Below are 8483 nucleotides of genomic sequence, written 5' to 3' on the forward strand. Positions count from 1 at the left end.
AAAGCTGTGCTTGGGCTGCCTTGTAGCCCCCACCTCAAGCACTGAATCCACTGAAGATTGTTGGCCTGGTCATTCCGAGTGACCCGTGGGCCGCTATTTTGTGTTTCGTCTCAAGGTCCCTTCACGATCACTGGTCTGCAGACTGGTGGGTCCCTGAGGGGGTAACTTTGAATTTCCTTGGGCTTCCCTGGTTGCTCTAGACATGCCCCGACTCCCTACTAAGTGGTGAGTCCCTCAGACCTTGCTGGTCTGTACCGAAGCATCTTTCTCGTTTCTGTGTGGGTTGCTGTTTCCAAGGCTTGTTGTGTCCAATCTGAGCACCGACACTGCAGCACTTGACATCCTTTATGGGACATTTGGAATATAATAGAAAGGAGCGGAGTGATATTACATAATATAAACAAATAAATGCTGTAGTACAAAAATGAATTTGTGTTATTTGTTTTTATTTCTCATTCTTTATCTTTATGTATATTGTTCCTTCCTGATTTTTTTCAATTAATCAATCGTTAAATAGTATTCCAATCAACTAATACATTGGTTTTCATCTAAACCTATACATGTACAACTGTTACATTAATTCAAACAAACAATATTCAAAATTACAGAAAATATATTAAATCCTTTGAGTGAATATTGCTCAATGTACATAGCATTACAGCTGACATGTTTCGTCCTATCTAGGACATCATCAGGGCTGTAATAAAAGAGAAAAGAAAAAAGAACATCGTATCACTCTCCATTATTCCGTGTGTAAATCCTTCCAAAATACCTGTACAAGGAAGAAATGTATCCCTAGTATACAGAATATACCTATTTGACAATACAATCCTTGAATCAAAAATCAAAAATACCCATTTATGATCGAACAGTGTTAACAATTACTTTCCGTTCTGATAGTAAGCTAATCGCTACTATATCCCCTGATTTTCCAGTTGTGCCCTTGATCCCACCCATGGCCTATCATTCCTTTAACATATTCCATTACAGGGAGGATAACCCACAACATTCTGCCTATAACATAACTATTTCCAAAATCATCGTTTATTTAAGAACTCACAATTTATTATCTTAATTAATTCAGAAAAAATGTTTCTACTCCAACGTCACACCCTATTATTCTCCAAACTTGAAGGTATAAACTCAAATTAAATTTTATATTTTCTAAAAATTGACCCTTCTATCATAAAGCCACTCTACCTATCCCCTCTTGCTAATAATATCCAAAAGCTTGCATATCTCTAATGATTATTTCTCACCTCCGTATTACATGGAACAATCCTTGCACAACTATGCTCTCCTTTACTTTATTCACTTCTCAGTTTTCCATTGCTTAGTTCTTTGTCATAAAATGTTTCCATCCCATTCAAACCTTCTGTATACGATTAGTTAATCTAAAATATATAACAAAAGATACATTAGTAATAACACTCCTTTCCATCCCTCCCTTGATAAATTAACACGTCCAATTTCCATATTGTACCGGTAATCTTATATCCTATAACTCCCACATCTGATCCAATAATCATGCTCAGTTGCTTGTAACCGCCATTATCCGTTAAACACCTTCAAACATCCATTAATATTCTTGCAATTTCAACTTGTTTGTTATCCTCCTGTTCGATGACTATTTATCTGGAAATATAACCAAAAGGCACCCCATTAATATCACTACTACCAATCCTCCAAAATTAAAATGAAACGCCTATTACAAACACGTACCTTACGACAGAATATCCTCGTGACTTGCAGCCGGTCCGATAGCCTAGCTCTGTAGCCTGATACCGCGAAAGTTCCTTTTGAAAGATTCAAGCACCAATCATTTCCTCCGATTTCTAAGCCTCATTACCATATCCCTTCGGGTGTTTCCATTCTGGTCCACCAGTTTAAACCTCCAATCAAATCGCGTTTAACTACATCAAATTTCAAGCAATGTCTGAATGTCGTTCCAAACTACCGACCAATCATTTTCTCCGATTTCTAAGCCTCGTTACCGTATTCCTTCGGGTGTTTCCATTCTGGTCCACCAGTTTAAACCTCCAATCAAATCACGTTTAACCAACCTCCAATTTTAAGCAATGTCTGAATATCGTTCCAAACGTTACTGACCCAATCATTGGTTCTGGTTTCAGAGCCTCATTTACATAAGGGCTCAAGTAGCTCTCTCTCTGGTCCGCTTAACCTCACCAAACATCCGTAAAGAATGGAAATAAGGGAACGCCTCTGGTCCGCCAGTTTGAACCTTCACTCACATCACGTTTGACTACATCCAATCCTAAATAATATCACCATACCGTTCATAACGATGTCGAGCTAATCATTGTTCCTAATTTCAAAGCCTCATTAACATTAGGGCTCAGATAGCTCCCTATCCGATACGCTTAACCTCACCAAACATCCGTAATGGGCGGAGATAAGGGAACGCCCATCTCTATTCGATAGTTACGTCTTCAATATAATCACCTTACTCTATATAATAATTTCAGCATAATTCGGTAGCCATTTCTCCACCCGAGCGTCACCTCATTAAACGGTCCCATATCCCGACTAAAAGAAGCCAATCACTATTGTACCTCATTAGTATTTCAATCAATACGTGACACTAGTTCCATAATCCATCATAAGTTTCTCTCCCTCCAAAAAACTATTATTAACAATTCTGTATATACAATCAATCGCTCATCGAATAACCTATTTTAAATCTATCCAATATTTAATTACCAATTCCAATGTAAACTCCCCCCCACTGAAACGTTCATTCATGTAAATCGTGTGGGGATTATCATATCCTTTACTTTAGATTTATGCTATAAGGATGTTAGGAATACAGGGCTCCTCAGGGTCCGGGCGACGTAACAGGGGTCCACCTCCCGATATCCCCGGACTCCAACCAGAAGGTTACAGAGCCCAGAGGCGATCAGGTGAGGGAAAAAAGGAAGGGGGGAAGGGACAGCAGGGAATAGAACCTGAACGACAAAAAGAATAACATTCATATAAGAGCAACACTTTATATCTACTCTCATATAGGTCTCACTAGTGACAGCAATTACCATGTGTAGTGGGAGTCTTTCCCCGCGATCGCTGAGATGCCTCTCTCAGGACCACTAAACCATATCACTCCAGCACACAGACCTACTCCGTGTCTTTCAATGTCCATAACATAGTACCGGCCACGCAACGCAATGGCGTTAGCCTCAGTCTTCCTTCAGACTAAGGAATCCTATTTCACTGCTATCCATATATGACTCCAAGAACTCCCGGTAGGCTTCCACGGTGTACAACCGCCGCCGGCGTTCTCACAGTGGTAGCGCTCCTTCACAAAGTGAGGATCAACACGCTATGAGTTGTGCCTCAGTATGTACAACAGTACTCCTAGGTTTTCTCTCACCAAGAGCACAGCCTTGTGGGGAAATGCCCAGCCCGCGCTCTCCCTGAATACCAAGTCAGGTGTAAGGACACCCGGTGTCTCTCTGCTCAGCCGAGCAAGAATATCTAAGCCAGTTATACCCCCTTTCCGAAATATAACTAGAGAAAGTGCCTCCCCTCCTCGGGGTGATTGCGGGGTGTAGTAGGTTGTTTTAGCACCCTCGACCAATGAATCAAGAATGTGCACCTCCTATGGTGCCTCGAGGACAAATACCGCTTCTCTGCGGCAAGGGTTCAGTTCGCTCGTCCACGAACTGCGTTACGAGCGTTGGTTACGGGAATAGGAGCCAGAGACGATTCCTACCTGCTGCGTGATCTTCGTTTCAGCCGCCGGCCGCTGGGAACACGCCCAACGCGTCCTTCTGCCGGGTGCTCGGGAAACTGGTTCTCGCCTTCGAACTGCGCAGCAACGCTCCTCTGCTACATTCTCCGACCGTCCTCCAGAAAGTGAATAACGCACACCTCCGGCCGGGTGGGACGCCATTTTAAGGACGTCTACTTCCGGGCCCCCGAGGCTGCTGGGAGATGTAGTCTTACACGCTAGGTAGGCGTGTCTGCCTACGATTCCTGACAGAAGGTCCTCCTCCCAGGCGCCTCCTAGCACCCGGCTTCCCTGGATGCCTGTCATAGAATCTCCTCACCGCGGTCGGCGCGTGCACCGCCTCCGCTGGTTCCCAAGAATCGTCCTCCGCCGTGTACCCCTTCCAAGCGACCAAGAACCATAACTTGCCCCTGCGGTACTTTGCGTCAAGGACGCTCCGGACTTCGTATTCCAATCCGTGTTCTCCGCAAACAGGTGGCGGGGCTCTCCTCCTGGCGGTTACTGCCGGCTTCAACAGGCTACAATGAAAGACTGGGTGGATCCTGAGAGAGCCTGGCAACCGGAGTCGATACGCCACAGGATTGACTTGTCGCACCACGGTATACGGACCTATGTATCGTGGGTGGAAAATGCTGCGAAGCTTGAACCTGATGTTCTTGGTGGATAGCCAGACTCTGTCCCCTACAGCATTCTGAGGCCCATCAATCCTTTTCCTGTCTTCCCACCTCTTATAGGATTGTTTGGCTGCCTGTAGCGCCTGTTGCGTCTTCCGATGCAGCCTTTTTAGAGAGCGGACATGCGCCTGCACAGAAGGTTGATCGTTCACCTCTGTTGGTATCTCCACCGGGAGCGTCTTGGCGTTGTGCCCGAAGTTTGCCATAAACGGGGACACTCCTGTTGAACTGTGCAGGGCGTTGTTGTAAGACAGCTCTGCCAACCACAGCCAGGATACCCAGGAGCCTTGTGCCTCTGACACATAGCACCTCAGAAACTGTTTTAAAGTCTGATTTAGGCGCTCCGTCTGTCCGTCGGTCTGCGGATGAAAGCTGGTAGAGGTGGCGGACTCCATGTGCAGCGCTTTACACCATGTCTTCCAGAAACTGGCTATAAATTGAGGGCCTCGGTCCGAAACGATCACTGCCGGCAGGCCGTGGAATCTCACCACATGAGTCAACAACAGCTGGGAGGTCTGTCCTGCCGTAGGGAGGTTTTTACAAGGGACAAAGTGACCCATCTTGGTCAAACTATCCACAACCACCAGGATAGCTGTCATGGTCGCGGCAATTGCCGGCGCTCCCGCATCCACACACACAGACACGAACCGGGAGACTCACTTCCGGTCAGAAGCAGGTTCCCGGTCTAGTCCTCACCACGGACGTAAGGTCATGAGAAGCACTTCCGGGAAGAACGCATATCATCGCGTCTTCCCGCCAACTCACCGCTTCGAATTCCTTCTTGATTCCCGAGGAGCGGGGATCGTATCCGGAGCCCAGCCGCGCCGATCAAGAGCCGACCCTTTCTTCTGAAGAACCGTTGGGGAAGCCTTCTGACTGATCGACGCCGAACATCGAGGTGAGGTAATTCCTCTCCTCTACAACTGGAGCCTAGCAAACACAGGAGTGTTGCGGGGCTTGTTTTTGTTTTCACCGCGCAGGAGCGCTTTTTAGTTATTTTGTTAGAACCGCGCAGGAGCGCCTCGTAGTTATTTTGTTAGCATCGCGCAGGAGCGCTTTCTGGGTTTTACTTATTTTGCTTCACCACAAACCAAGGGGAAGAGCCCGTACATACTTTGTCCTAGCGCCGTCGTGCGCCTTCAGAAGCGAGGTACAGTTGGAGGGTATTGATCAGCGTTTCAGCCCCTCACCTTCTTTGCCCGGAGCGGCATAAGGACTGAGGCCCATAGCCTGTCCAACACTGATGAGTCCTCGATAGAGGAAACAACGAGGTTCTTCTTTGTGTGTGGAATACGGGGGTGGAACAAGAGGTAGTGGGGTTACCTACTAACTAGGTCTTTTTCCCTCTCTTCCAGCCACCGTCCAACGACCCAACCCACCGCCTCCTGCCTTCCCACTGGCTCCCTTCCCTGCTTCCATCTCATCCCTGCTGGGTTCTGCTGTCCTTAAGGGGTAGGTGGGTACAGGGACGGGCGCTCTTGTCATCCCTGCGGAATCACTCCACAAGCCGAGGTAAGCATTGTGGGGTACACGACAGAATTCGAAGCCCACGTTTACCATTCCGCCTGGATGACATGGGCGACCCGGAGGTTACGTTAAACGACATAGCCGTTATGCTGGCTGCTATGCAGGCAGAAAACCATACATTACGTCAAGATATGACCGCCCTACAGAGCCAGGTGGCAGCTGGGGCCACCAACCCGTGGGGAACTACCCCTAGTCCTAGGGTCGTGCAAGAAGGCGTTTTAAGACAGCCCACATCCATCTTTGGGGGGTCCACCGCTACCACCAACCCGAACAGTGCCATTCAAGTCATCGCCCCTCATCCTGTACAGCTGGCACCACCCGAACGTTTCTACGGTGACAGCACCAAGTATGGTATCTTCATCCATCAATGCCACCTGCATTTCATGGTCAGAAACGCAGCCTTTCCTGATGACACGTCCAAGGTAGCCTACATCCTGTCATACATGGGTGGAGACGCTGCTCATTGGTCCATAGCGCTGGTTGAACATGATGATCCCATGCTACACCATCTGCCAACGTTCACGGAAGCCATGCGACGCATGTTCGCTCGTCACACCTTTGTGCAAGCAGCGGACAATGAGTTGCTGAACCTAAAGCAAGGCAACCAGGATTTGCTTCACTACATCACCATGTTCAGTAGACTAGTGATTGAGTCCCACTGGCCTCTATCAATCAATCAAAGACATTTATAGAGCGCACTACATACCCGTAGGGTCTCAAGGCGCTGGGGGTGGGGGGGGTGCCGCTACTGCTCGAACAGCCAGGTCTTCAGCTTCTTCCTGAAGGAGAGGTGGTCTTGGGTCAGGCGCAGGTCGGTCGGGAGGGAGTTCCAGGTCTTGGCGGCCAGGTAGGAGAAAGACCTTCCTCCTGTAGTCGCTCTTCGGATGCGGGGGACGGCGGCGAGGGCGTGGTTGGCTGATCGGAGGTGGCGTTTGGGAGCGTAGAAGTTGATTCGGCTGTTGAGGTAGCTCGGGCCTTGGTCGTGTAGTGCTTTGTGTGCGTGGGTGAGGAGGCGGAAGGTGATTCTTTTGTTGACGGGGAGCCAGTGTAGGTCTCTCAGATGTCCGGAGATGTGGCTGGTTCGTGGGATGTCGAGGATGAGTCTGGCTGAGGCGTTCTGGATCCGCTGGAGTCTCTTCTGGAGCTTGGCGGTGGTACCGGCGTAGAGGGCGTTGCCGTAGTCCAGTCGACTGGTGACTAGGGCCTGGGTGACGGTCTTCTTGGTCTCGGTGGGGATCCACCAGAAGATCTTCCGTAGCATGCGTAGGATGTTGAAGCACGCCGAGGAGACGTTGTTGACTTGCCTGGTCATGGAGAGGGAGGAGTCCAGGATGAAGCCCATGTTGTGTGCATGGTCTGTCGGTTTGGGTGCGGTGCCCAGGGCGGGAGGCCACCAGGAGTCGTCCCAGGCGGAGGGTGAAGAGCCCAGGATGAGGACCTCCGTCTTGTCCGAGTTTAGTTTCAGGCGGCTGGTCGTCATCCACTCGGCTACCTCTTTCATCCCTTCGTGCAGGTTGGCTCTGGCGGCGGCGGGGTCGTTGGTCAGGGAGAGGATCAGCTGGGTGTCGTCGGCGTAGGAGATTATGCTGAGGTTGTGTTGGCGTGCGATGGCCGTGAGGGGGCTCATGTAGACGTTGAAGAGAGTAGGGCTCAGCGAGGATCCTTGAGGGACGCCGCAGATGACTTCGGTGGCCTCTGACTTGTACGGAGGTAGGCGGACTCTCTGTGTTCTTCCGTCGAGGAAGGAGATGATCCATTCCAGCGCCTTGTCCTGGATTCCGATGTTGCTGAGGCGCTGTACTAGGGTGCGGTGGCAGACAGTGTCGAATGCCGCGGAGAGGTCTAGGAGGATGAGGGCCGCTGTTTCTCCATTGTCCATCAGGGCTCGGATGTCATCGGTGGCGGCGATGAGGGCGGTCTCGGTGCTGTGATTGGCTCGGAAGCCAGACTGTGAGGGGTCGAGGGATCCATTCGTCTCGAGGAAGGCGGCCATCTGCTTGTTGACGGTCTTTTCGATGACTTTGGCTGGAAACGGGAGGAGCGAGATGGGGCGGTAATTCTTGAGTTCGGTGGGGTCCGCTGTGGGTTTCTTGAGTAGAGCGCTGAGTTCGGCGTGCTTCCAGCTCTCAGGGAAGGTGGTGGTGTCGAAGGATGTGTTGATGATGTCTCGTAGGTGGGGTGCGATGACAGCGTCGGCTTTGTTGAAGACGTGGTGAGGGCAGGGGTCGGTCGGCGATCCGGAGTGGATGGAGTTCATCGTGCGGACGGTGTCTTCGGTGCTGATCGGGGTCCAGGCGTGGAGGGTGGTGGTGGGGGGTGGTTGTTCGGTCGTGGTGTGCGTTGGTTGGTTGTTGAAGCTGTTGTGTATGTCCGCGATCTTGTTGTGGAAGTATGAGGCGAGGGAGTTGCAGAGGTCTTGCGATGGGGTGATGTCGTTGTTTCCTGCGCTGGGGTTGGATAGCTCTTTCACGATGTTGAAGAGTTCATTGCAGTTGTGTGCGTTGTTGTCCAGCCGGTCCTTGAATGCAGTTTTC

At 49.9% G+C, this 8483-nt stretch overlaps 1 long non-coding RNA gene across 1 annotated transcript; it reads right to left on the reverse strand.

Annotated features, from left to right (window-relative positions):
• Positions 1 to 447: 447 nt before the first annotated feature.
• LOC146830012 (uncharacterized) lies at positions 448 to 1766 on the reverse strand. The gene is made up of 4 exons (XR_014961124.1): positions 1723 to 1766; positions 1484 to 1635; positions 1260 to 1394; positions 448 to 697 (listed from the first exon to the last, which is right to left on the reverse strand). It is a non-coding gene; the product is annotated as an uncharacterized LOC146830012 (long non-coding RNA).
• Between the last annotated feature and the right edge of the window lie 6717 nt (positions 1767 to 8483).

Source organism: Triturus cristatus, chromosome 5_1 (assembly GCF_964204655.1).
Source record: "Triturus cristatus chromosome 5_1, aTriCri1.1, whole genome shotgun sequence".
Lineage (NCBI taxonomy): Eukaryota > Metazoa > Chordata > Amphibia > Caudata > Salamandridae > Triturus > Triturus cristatus.